General features: G+C 36.2%; 1 long non-coding RNA gene across 6 annotated transcripts in view; it reads right to left on the bottom strand.

Annotated features, from left to right (window-relative positions):
* The window catches only part of LOC123385428, a 385056-nt gene that overhangs the window by 39091 nt on the left and 332897 nt on the right, over positions 1–13068 (bottom strand). The window lies entirely within an intron of this gene.

The raw sequence follows: 13068 nt of genomic DNA, 5'->3' as shown, positions 1-13068 counted from the left end.
TGACTAGTGCTCAACATTTTTTCATTTAAAGTTATATTAGTTTTAAAAAAAACTGAAAAGTTATGAATAGATGCTATAAAATTGAGAAAAGGATGGTGTAAAACTAAAGTTGACACATGAATAATGCAAGGATGAGGGGCACCCCCACATACACATATGCAGTTGAAGATCTGTGTATAATGTATGACTCCCCAGAAACTCAACTACTAATTAATAGCTTATTGTTGACTGGAAGCTTTACTGATAACACAACTGATTAACACATATTTTTGTATGTGATATGTATTATATAGTCTATCCATATAATAAAGTAAGCTAGAGAAAAGAAAATGTTATTAAGAAAACCATAAGGAAGATAAAATACATTTACAGTACTGTACTGCATTTATTGAAAAAAGTCTATGTGGAAGTGGTCCATGCAGTTCCAACCATGTTGTTCAAGGTCAACTGTATAAAAAAGTTGGACAATGTAGAGATTTCTAAGAAAATTTCATACCAAAATTATTATGGACATAAAATACTTTTCTATGAATCAGAAAGCTAACTAGTAAGTCTAAATACAGGGGTAGAGGGAAGTAACAGAGAAAAATCACATCAATGATTTAAAAAGCATAAATTGAAACTATTTCCCGCTATAAAAACACGCCACAAACTAAAATGGTATCCCAGAGAGCAAGGGAGTGGAAGCAAAGAGTAAGTCTTCCTATGACTTAAAAACAAATTTTAAAAATAAATGATTCAGTTCTTTTACTTCTAGCCAAGACAGAGTGAAAAGATCTGGATTTACCTTCCCATCTGAAATAACCATAACACCCAGCCACAATACCTGTAAGACAGTTTTCAAGACACTAGACATCAAACAGCAAAAAAATAATGATTCCTGAGAGATACGGAGCAAATGAGGTGAGCTCTATAATTCTTTCAGCTCATTTCCTTGAGAGAGTTTTCAGGATACAGTGAAGGAGGGTTAACCCAAGTGGAACCTGACAGACACTCTGAGTTAAGGAGATGGAGCTGAGTTCAGGGAGACTAGCACAGCTAGAGTATGCGAGGTACTAAAAAGGAAAGAACTGCACACAGAGAGAGCTCTGAAGATTTGCAGAGGGTCCCCGTCCAATATTAAGCTGAGTACTGAATGTAAGGAACATGCATATACATGCACGTAAGGACTAGTACGTACATGCATGTAAGGAAATTACCCAGGGTTGGGAAAAGGACCATCCAAAAGACTGGAAAGCATATCTGGTGCTCATACAGAGCTGAGAATACTGCCTGTTCTCAACAGTAGAGTGGAAAGGTTCATAATTCTTGGGACATCAAAAACATACTTCAAAGGTGAAGACATAAAAAGCTAAAAGAATTTATCACCAGAAAACTATCATTAAAGGAATTGTTATAAGAAGTTCTTCATAGGCAGAAGGAAAATGAAACTAGATGAAAATCTGGATCTACACAAAAAATGAAGGTCACTGGAAATGGTCCCTGTGTGGGCAAATAAGTAGGATATTTTTTCTTATTTAAATCTCTTTAAAAGATATCTGCACAATAATTTATTGTGATGTTTATAACATGTATAATTAAAATATATGACAAGATTATAAAAGCTATTTATGTGAAGTGGTATAATTTTATGGCAGATTGTGATAAGTTAAGGATGTATACTATAAAACCCTAGAGCAACAACTAAAATGACAAAACAAATAATTATAGCTAATATGCTATAAAAGAGATACCATAAAACCATTTAAAAAATCCAAAAGAAGGTAGAAAAAAGAGGAAAAAAAACCAGAGTACCAAGGGACAAACAGAAAACATATAGCAGGATAACAGATGAACAAACAACCAAAGCAATTAATCACATTACATGTAAATGTTCTAAACATCTCAATTAAAAGAGAGTGTCAGATTCGATTTTTTTTAAAAGCAAGAGTCAATTATACATTTCATAGATGAAACATATTTTAGGGGTGCCTGGTTGGCTCAGTCGGTTACATACCTGGCTCTTGGTTTTGGTTCAGGTCATGATCTCATCATGGCTCATGAGTTCAAGCCCTGCATTGGGCTCTGCACTGACAATGCAGAGCCTGCTTGGGATTCTTGCTCTCCTTCTCTCTCTTCCCCTCACCTGCTCTCTCTCTCTCAAAATAAATAACCTTAAGAAAAACGGAAATATTTTATTTAAAAATTTTTTTTAACAATTATTCATTTTTTGAGAGAGAGAGAGAGAGAGAGAGAGAGAGTACAAGTTGGGGGGGGGCAGAGAGAGAGGGAGATACAGAATCTGAGAGCCTGGAGCCTCTCAGCTGTTAGCATAGAGCCTGACGTGGGGCTCAAACTCACAAACTGTGAGATCATGACCTGAGCCGAAGTCAGATTCTTAACCAACTGGGTCACCCAGGAGCCCAAAAGAAACATTTTAAATAAGCAGGCACAGATGAATCAAAAATAAAAGATGAGAAAATATATACCCTGCTTGTAGTAATAAAAATAAAGCTTCAGTGGCCATAGTAATATCAGAAAAAATAGATTTCTGATCAAAAGATATTATGAGAGATAAAGAAGATCACTTCATAATGATAAAGATGTTGATTTATCAAAAAGTCAATCCTAAAATTTCATGCAAATATTAACACAAAGTATCAGAGCCATTCAAGAAGAAATGGACATCTTAACAAAACCTTATTTTTATTAATTTAAAATCTAAATTTAAGATTTTATTTAATCTAAAGAAACTTATTTTTTTTTAATTTAAAGAAACGTCTAAAGAAACTTATTTTTTTTTAATTTAAAATCTTCCCACAAAGAAAATTCTAGGTTCAGAGGATTTCACTGGAAAATTCTACCAAGTATTTAAGGATGAAATAATACAAGTTCTACAAAAATTAATTTAGAAAAGTGAAAAGGAGTTCCATTCTTTAAGGTCATCATTATCCTGATGTCAGAACCACATAAAGAAATTCCAAGAAAACACAAACTGATATACCTCATGAACAAAATATGTAAAGAATCCTCAAAAATCAATAGTAAGAAAACAAACCTATACAAAACAGAGAAAAAACTTGGACACTTTACTAAAGAAGTACATATGGCAAACAAACACATGAAAAGATGTTCATCATAATCATTAGGAAAAAGCAAATTAAATGTGCAATGAGATACCACTACACCTATTACTTATTGGAATGTCCACAATATTTTAATTGGCTATAATAAGTATTGGTGACCATGTGGAGCATTTGGAATTCTCATATACAGCTTGTGGGAATGTGAAATGGTACAAACACTTTAGAAAACATTTTGGCAGTTTCTTAAAAATTAAATATCATATAACATATTATCAGGCCATTCCACTTCCAGGTATTCATCCAAGAGAAATGGAAGCATATATCCATGCAAAAATTTGGAGTTGTACTCCAATGCTTATAGCAGATTTATTTGTAGTAGTCACCAATTGGAAATAACTCAAAAAACCATCAACCATCAACAACCATACAATGGACTACTATTCAGCAAATAATAATAATAATAATAATAATGGGGTACTAATACATGTAATAACATGGGTCAGTCTCAATTTAATTATGTTGAATGAAAGAAATTAGGGGAAAAGAGTACATATTGTATAGTTTCATTTGTATAAAACTTTAGAAAATATCAACTAACCTATAATGGCACAAAGCAATTCAGTAATTGCCTGGAGACAGACAGAAAGTATTAATAATGACTAGACATCAAACTTTCTCATTGCCAGTATGTAAGGCTGACTAAGATTTAGCATTGTAAATTGGTATATATGAGATCCAGGCAGGAGTAGACAAGCATGATGGACCCGACTAGGAACTTGCAAAGGAAGAAAAATGAACATACAAGTTAAGAATGCAGGCTGATGCTTGGGGCTAGTACACCTTCCACTCCACCACCACCAAGCCTAGTTTTAATGAAACAAGAAAGAACTCACTCACACCAAAAGATTATCTTAAAGACATTACATCATGAAAATATCAAATTTTCTTTCCCACTTAGTCCCTATCTGCTTGCAGGAGAGACCACCTTTGCACCTTGACACATCAGCCTGTGGTCTCTCATTCCTTCCCATTTCTTCTGAACACTACCACCAGGTTTGTGATACAAGGTCCTTCATGATCTGTCCCTGGCCTACTTCTTCAGTCTGATCTCAACCCATATTTAATCTATCCCAAACTATTTCAGTTCTCCTAAAGAACTATTCTTATTCACAATTCCATGTCTTCACATAAAGCCTTTTACAGATGCTAAATAATTTGGATTTCAGTCTGAAGGCAATGGGAATCTTTAAATCATGTCAAGCTGTGACAGTGACATAACAAATTTGCATTTTAAAAAGGAAGAGTCCAGGCTTGACAAGAGGTTGTTTTGACAAATGGAGGTATGTTTTCTAAAGTATGTCCATAAGGACACCTTTTATATTGCTTGTGGTCTCCTCTATTTCCTCTGGAAATAGATGATAGATATGCCAAAGCATTTCTTACAAGAAGGAAAGGACAGTTAGTTTGAGATGTACATTTTGATAGGTGGAGAAGTAAAGGACCTCCTGAGCAGTGGGCTCAGAATTTTCCAATGGCAGCAAATTGTTAGCATGAAATTTTTTTTCAATATAGGAAATTTATTGTCAAATTGGTTTCCATACAACACCCAGTGCTCATCCCAAAATGTGCCCTCCTCAATACCCATCACCCACCCTCCCCTCCCTCCCACCCCCCATCAACCCTCAGTTTGTTCTCAGTTGTTAGCATGAAACTTTGATGAGAATTTTGGAGGTTTGAAATTATTCTGAGAAATCATGAGAAGGTTAATAGTTATTTAAGATTTCCAAGTTGCATTAGGGTTGGTGACCTTGATTTTTGTCGGAAACAAATCACACAATCATGCAAATTTATTTATTTATTTATTTATTTATTTCCATTAAAAAATAATATTTAATTTTTTTATATTTAAGTAGAGTAGACAATGTTACATTAATTTCAGGGGTACAACTCAGCGATTTGACAAGTTTATACATTATGCCACATACACCATGAGTTTAACTACCATCGGTCCCATTACAGTGTTACTACAGTATCATTACCTGTATTCCTTATGCTCTAATTTTTATTCCCATGACTTACTCATTCCATAACTAGAAAACTATATCTCCCTTTCCTGCTCACTGGTAACCGTCAGTTTTTCTCTTTGTTTATAATTACATTCCGCTTTTTATTTATTCTTTTTTTTAATATTCCATTTATGAATTGAATCATATGGTATAATTTGTCATTGTCAGTCTGACTTATTTCACTTAGCATTAAAACCCTCTAGGTTCATCCATGTTGTCTCAAATGGCATGATCTCATCCTTTTTATGGCTGTGTAATATTCCATTGTATCTATATCACATTTTCCTTATTCATTCATCTATTGATGGATACTTAAATTGCTTCTATGCCTTGGCTATTGCAAATAATGCTGCAATAAGCATAGGGGTACATATAGCTTCTTGAGTTTGTGTTTTCCTTTCCCCTGGGTAAACACCCAGTAGTGGATTGGATCATATGATATTTCTATTTTTAATTTTTTGAGAAACTTTCATACTGTTTTCCACAGTGGCTATACCAATTTACATTCCATCAACAGTGAGCAAGGGTTCCTTTTTCTCCACATCCTTGCCAACATTTGTTGTTTCTTACCTTCTTGATTTTAGGCTTTCTATAAGGCATGAGGTGATATCTCATTGTGGTTTTGTTTTGCATTTCCCCGATGATTGGTGATGAACATCTTTTCATGTGTCTGTTGACTATCTGTCTTCTTAGGAAAAATTTCTATTCGGGTGCTCTGCCCATTTTTTAACTGGATTTTTTTTTTTTTTGGTGTTGAATTGTAAGTTGTAAGTTCTTCCTATATTTTGAATATTAACCTCTTGTAAGATATGTTATTTGTAAATATTTTCTCCCATTAAGTAGGTTGTCTTTTTTTTATGGCTACCTTCGCTACTATTGCTACCTTTTTTATTTTGATGTAGTCCCAACAGTTTATTTTTGCTTTTGTTTCCTTGCCTTAGGAGACCTATCCAGAAGAATGTTGCTATGGCTGATGTCAAAGAAATTATTGCCTATGTTCACTTCTAGGATTTTTATGGTTTCAAGTCTCACGTTTAGGTCTTTAATCCATTTTGAGCTTACTTTTGTGTAGGGTGTTAGAAACTAGTCCAGTTTTGTTCTTTTGCATGTAGCTCTCCAGTTTTCCCAGCACCGTTTATTGAAAAGACCATCTTTTCCCCATTGTATATTCTTGCCTCCTTTGTCATAGATTAATTGACCACATAAATGTAAGTTTATTTCTGAGGTGTTCCATTGATCTATGCACCTATTTCTGTGCCAGGACCATACTGTTTTGATTTCTATAGCTTATAGTACATCTTGAAGTCTGGGATTGTGATACTTCTAGCTTTCTCAGGATTGCTTTGGCTATTTGGAGTCCTCTGTGGTTCCACACAAATTTTAGTATTATTTGTTCTAGTTTCATAATTGTGAACATTTAATTAAATTATTTAACAACTTGGGTACAAAAGCAGAAAGGACAGAGACTGTACTGATTTAGCTTTAGGGATTGGTGGGGTAAGTATAGTGGAAACACCAATACTTTTTATGAATGTGGAAATGACACCGTAAATTTATGGATAAGTTTGAAGGAGCAAGGTGGTGGAGGGGAGTGGAATGGAAAATGGATGTAACTAGTGAACTGAGTTATAATTCCTAAATATCATTCAGTCTTATTCTATTCATTCTTAAACTCGTTGCCATATATTTAGTCTTAAATTGGCTGGGCACTATTGACGATTTTTCCCTAAAAGCTAAATTATTCTTTACCTCCATAAAAGAAAAATACTCTATTGGTTTGCCTCCTTTCTCGAGTGCTTCTTCTCAGACCCTTAAAAAATCCTTTTTTAAGTTCATCCCTTAAATGAAGATTCCTAGGCATTCTGCTCATCTCATTTTTACATATATTCTCTGACTAGTCATTAACCTCCATGTCTCTCATTACAATTTATGTTCCCAAATATATATTTTAAAGTTACACTGGCTTTCTGAGCTTCAGACCAACATCTTGTTCATCACATTAGCTTTATCATAAGCTTTGGAAACTCAATACTTCAAAACTGATAAAATTGTCATGTTCTCCAAACTTACTTCTCTTTCAAAATCCACAATTTTACCACCATCTCTTTACTACTAGCCTGTTACAATTTCTTAATTGGTTTCCTTACCTCTAGTTTTTCCATACTGTAACTAGAATCACTTTTCTAAAATTCAAATTTGATCTTGTCACTATCCTCCTTAAAAAGACAAGGGTAGCTTCTTGTTGTATGTGGATTAAAATCCTAAATTTTTTAAAAAGTATTTTTAATGTTTTATTTATTTATTTTTTTGAGAGAGAGAGAGAGTGCACAAGCAGGGGAGGGGCAGAGAGAGAGGGGGACAGAGGATCCAAAGTGGGCTACACACTGACAGGCTGACAACAGTGAGCCCAATGGTAGATTTGAACCCAGGAACTGTGAGATCATGACCTGAGCCAAAGTCAGACACTCCACCAACTGAGCCACCCAGGGACCCTAAAACACTAAATTATTTTTTTTAATGTTTATTTATTTTTGAGGGAGAGACAGAGCACAAGTTAGGGAGGGGCAGAGAGAGAGGGAGGCACAGAATCTGAAGCAGGTTCCAGGCTCCGAGCTGTCACACAGAGTCCAGCGTGGGGCTCGAACTCACAGACTGCAAGATCATGACCTGAGCTGAAGTTGGTTGTGTACTGACTGAGTCACCCAGGTGCCCCTAAAATACTAAATTCTTAATGTGGCTTAAGAGGTAATCCATGACCACTCCCACAATTGTCTCCAACATCACCTCCCTTCTATTAACTCCAATCCATTCTGTGCTCCAAGTTTTAGAACCTCATTCAATTACTGGCTCTCTTTCATCTTGTGCCTCTGCACACCTTGTTCTCCCTTTCCCCGTGTTTCCCTCTTATTCTCCACTAAGTCCCATACAGCACATCATAGGATTTAAGGCACCTATTGCACTTTGTAGAATGAATAATGCTGGCCCATCTTAACTCATAAGAGTTCATGTTGAGATAATCCTGGACAAACCAGGCACATTACATACATTTCTTTATCTCTGCTCCATAATAATCTCCTCTAAATTGTCATAAGAGGAATAAACAAGGTATAAATGTGCAAGGAAATGAAAACAGGAAGTAAAACATCAGCAGATAAAAGACTTCCACCCATTTTCAGAAGATGAAAAGCAGACAGAGGAGAGATAAGTGACATAGAAGAGCAGAGAAGCTTAAACTTATATGCCCAAAAAAAGAAAGCACAGTTGCTCACAGAACACCAGATTGTCTTAGAAGTTCCATAGACATTGAAACTATAGATGGCAGGAATGACGAGAGCGATGGAAATAAATAGAAGAATTGGCTGCAATACTGCCCAAGGTACAAGTAGACCACCAAGCCCTTGCCATTGCCGTTGTCAGATTTCTGCCCAAATTCTATACCAGTCTGGAGATACATATCTTATTTTCTGGAGAAATTGAACCAGAAAGATGCTGGACTCAGAGTTATTAAAAGAGCACAGAGTGGTTGTGAATCAACAAATAGAGGAATTAATTTAGAATAGGCATATGGAAGAAAAAAATCTCCTACTTCCCTTCCTCTCCTTAGCTCCCTCAATACCTGCAGCCAGGCTTATACCATCAAACAGGAATAGTGGCATGGGCACTTCTCTGGAGAAACTTAATGGGCCCAAACCTGCAGATATAACATTTGAAATTCTATCAAGAAGGAGCAGGTCTAATTTACTACCATGAAGCCCAACAACCAACATGCTGTGCCACGTACATGGGGCTTCCTGTTAGATTTTAGTGTCTCACTTTCAAAGGAATTGAAAACCAAGAATCCCTTGCTATTGAGAAAAGCCAGAGATCAAAACGTGCAAACTGGAAAAGCAAATATGCACCTGGACTATACAGAAGCAATGGAAAGTATCATGATATTTTTATCATTCTGATGTTATTAAACACCATTGCATCCATGGAACAAGAATGAGATGCTAAAAGGGAACAATGAAATCACAGGAAAGCCTCCTAGAAATGGAATCATTTAAGATATGCAAAATTTTGCTGTGGTAACAACATAGAAGGTCTTGAGGTTTAATATAAAAAAAGTCTATTTCTTGCTTGTGCAGGCTGCCATTGGCCTGAGTGACTCCAGCCTAGCCATACCCTATATGGAGGCTTAGCATCTCTACCTGGCTGCTCCAAACTTGTGAAACCCCTATTTCAGTATGAGGCTTTGGGATGTGTTACGACAGAAAAAAGAGCATGGAGAGTCATATAGCAGCAATTAAACATTTCTATCCCAAAGCACCTATATCATTAGCTTAAGCAGGTCACATGGCTTCTTTGAGGTACAAGGGCATGTGGAATTGTAATAATTTCACATATTCAGCAAGGAGAATGAATACGGATGAATTTTAGTAATGTCTACCCTAGAAGTCTGATTAAGTCAAATCTCAGAACAAGAACAAAAAGACAAAGAGAGAGTAGATAAAGGAGAAAATGCAAGAAAATGCCAGAATAATCCAAAAGTTTCAGTGTGCATACAAATCAGCATTTCCCAGAGAAATAGAACATCTGAAATAATACATTACATGTATAACACGCACATATGTATGTATGTATATGTATATAAAGACAGATATGTATATACATATATATATAAAGATATATATATATATATATATAGAGAGAGAGAGAGAGAGAGACTCATTATGAAGAACTGGCTCATGTGTTTATTATGTATTTATGGAGTCTGAGAAGCCCCACTATCTGCTGCCTGCAAGCTAGAGACACAGAAACACCAGTGGTGTAATTCAGTCTGAGTCCAAAGCTTGAAAACCAGGGGAGTCAATGATATGAATTGCAGTCTGAGGACAGAAAGAGATATCCCAGCTCAGTCAGTGAGGCAGGAAAAAAAAACACCACTTCCTTATTCCTCTGCCTTTTGTTATGTTCAGGCTCTCAACAGATTGGATGATACCCACCCACAATGGGGAGGGCAATCTACTGAGTCTACAAATTCAAATACTAATCTCATCCAGGCACCAGAAACAATATTTAATCTGGGCACTACGTGGCCATTCACATAAAATCAGCTATCACAGGGTCTAACCAAAAGGACACCCACAAAACAGAAACAGAGACTTTATCAAGAAATAATACAAAACATTTCCTGACCTAAAATTTGTGCATCAGTGAATTAAAATGGTCCCCCAAAGCCAAGAACCATAAATGAAAAAAAGAAAAAGAAAAGATAAGACACCAAGACAACAGCATCATGAATTTCACAACACCAAAGATAAAGAGACAATGTCCAGAGTTGAACAACATTGATTACATAGAAAGGAATAAAAATAAAATGACTTCAGTTTTTCACATCCATACTGAGAAGCAGAAGGCAATAGACCAATGCTTTCAAAATTCTAAGTAAAGTAATTTTCACTTTAGGTTACTGTACACAATTAGGCAATTAAAGAATCTGGTAGTAAAATGACAACCTTTTTAGATTTGCATGACCTCAAAATTGTATCTCCCATGTGTCCTTTCTCAGGAATGCACTCAAGACTGTGAGCCACCAAAGCAAGAAAGGTAACCAAGAAGACATGGGATTCAGGTATCAGGAAGTTCCACACAGAATGTAGGCAAGGGGAACGCTCTGGATGCTGGCATAGAGAAGTCCCAAGATAATAGCTGCAGACCTGAAGAGCTACCAATCCACACTGAACTGGAGGATTCAGATCTTCAGGAGGAAAGTCTCTAGAAATAATTTTAAAAAAGAACATTTGACTTTATGGCAAATTACAGTAAGAAGTTTTACAAGGCTGTGGAAAGAAGGAGTGATCATTACAAAGGAAATTGACTAAATCACAAAACAAGGTAAGTATGAAGTCGAGAATTAACAAAAAATTTGTAAGGAAAGAAATAGTGCAATATTTGGCTGAGTAAAAACAACATTTACATAGTTATAATAATTTAAACACAGAATATCGATTTACCCTTACTGGGAAAGTGGCAATGCAGGGAAGAGGCTGTTAGAGACCTAAATCCTCATTACTCTTTACATCAGCAGATAATAGCTAAACTTCACTACAAATAAACAAGAGAATAATAATACTAGTAGAAATATGAACATAAATGCCAGAGAAACAGCTGAAAAAGTTGAACGTCATTGTTTCTGATGATCAAAACTAGGAAATATGGCAAGAGTCAAACACAAGACTGCCATTTAGAGCACATTGGCTTTTTAAGCTATAAATTGGTATTAGTTTGGCAAACTTTAAAAAATAAAAGTTATTTTAAAAAAAGAAAATGGAAAATGTGATGCTTACAAAGTAACAGTAAAAATGATAATGAATTCTTTGTTATAGCAGCACTTATAGCTGCAAACTGAATTATTCAGGGCCTTCCCTGCATGGAGGAATCTCCATTGGGCCTTTCTATTTGCTTTGACAGCCTCTAAAGTTCTTGTTCTGGAAAAAGTCTTTACTGAACCCTGTGAAAGCACTGAGCAGCTTACCAAGGTCAGAGGCATGTGTGGAAGGGCCTTCCTGATTCAGAGAGGAAAAAGGGAATTAGCAATCTCCCAGAACAAATTGGGGACACTAGAAAGCCTGTAGCTCAAAGAAATGAGAAATTGGATTAAAAATTCTTCATTGAATAAGTTAAACCTCTCAGCCATCACACTTCAGTGTCACCTACTTTAATAAGATCACACTATGTGAGATCAGCCCTGTGAGTGGGAGTTCTGTGTGTGAAAGGAGTGGGGAGGAGGGAAAGGAGGGAAAGAAGGAAGACACAATTTCCTTGGGACAGATTTCTGTTCTCAGATAAGCCACCTCTTTTTGACTGTTCTCAATTACTACTACTGCTACTTCTTCTCCTTCCTCCTCCTCCCCTTCTTCTTCTTCTTCTTCTTCTTCTTTTCATTTCAAACATTTATTACAGGGTCATCAGGGTTACTGAGAGTTTCCTTTATGGGTACCCACTGATACTTAATTCAGAATTTTAATTTATTACAATTGTGAAGTCAAAGAGCCCACTAGTTACACCCTCCCTGAAGGCTTACTCTGAGCGAATCTTGAAGGTCTTTGCTTTTCTAAATAAATAGCAACAAAACTGCTTATTTGAATTCTCTGTTGCACGTAATGGAATCCACACAGGTAGTCTGCACAAGGTCAGGCAGGGCAAGGCTTCTAAGGGCTGGGGTTTACTGGTATCTCACCAATAAGCATGTCCTAGTTCCAAATGTGTGTACATGGAGAAACCGGTTTGATAGGAATGATTCTGCTTCATAAGCAACCTTATGGAGATAGAAGGATACTGTAAAGATCTTCTTGTCATTATGTGAAGTAATGGAGAAGCAGGTCCTGACATCAAAGGCACAGTGAGGAACTTCAGGATAACTGATATTATAATAATATTCCTTTAGAGATAGAAATTAACTATTTTGAGACCTTGGCTTTTCTATTAAAAAAGAGTATTTTTGAGTGTTCAACACACTTTTCGCCTCTCTTTTAAAGTCGTGTGTCTGAGGAGGAGGCCTTACAGAGAAGACTGCCATGGAGAGCTCTTAGTTGTTCCTGGAAGGGGACTGGAAAGCTCCTTTGTTTGGCTCATGATGTTTGTGGAAACTGCAGGCTGGATTCAGATTGTCGCCACTGCCATACAATTGTAGCACACTCCCTTCCTTAAAGCATTCTCCCCTTGCTCCAGAACCTTCCTTTTGAAGTGCTGAGTCAATCTATCACACCCAAGTGTTAATGACAAAATTTGTTGTCACCTTACTCAGGGGTAGAGTGTTTAATTTAGAACAAGAGAGAGGGCCAAGGATGATTGGATTTCCTGCCCTGATTTATGGGACTGTTGTTCTGGGTCAGAAGGTCCCACCCACCAAATCTGAGATTTTTATTTTTTGACAATGCATATAAATGTAAGCA

This window comes from Felis catus, chromosome B2, assembly GCF_018350175.1.
Source record: "Felis catus isolate Fca126 chromosome B2, F.catus_Fca126_mat1.0, whole genome shotgun sequence".
Classification (NCBI taxonomy): Eukaryota; Metazoa; Chordata; class Mammalia; order Carnivora; family Felidae; genus Felis; species Felis catus.
The sequence above is the reverse complement of the archived record's forward strand: the minus strand, read 5'-3'. Positions and strand labels throughout refer to the sequence as shown.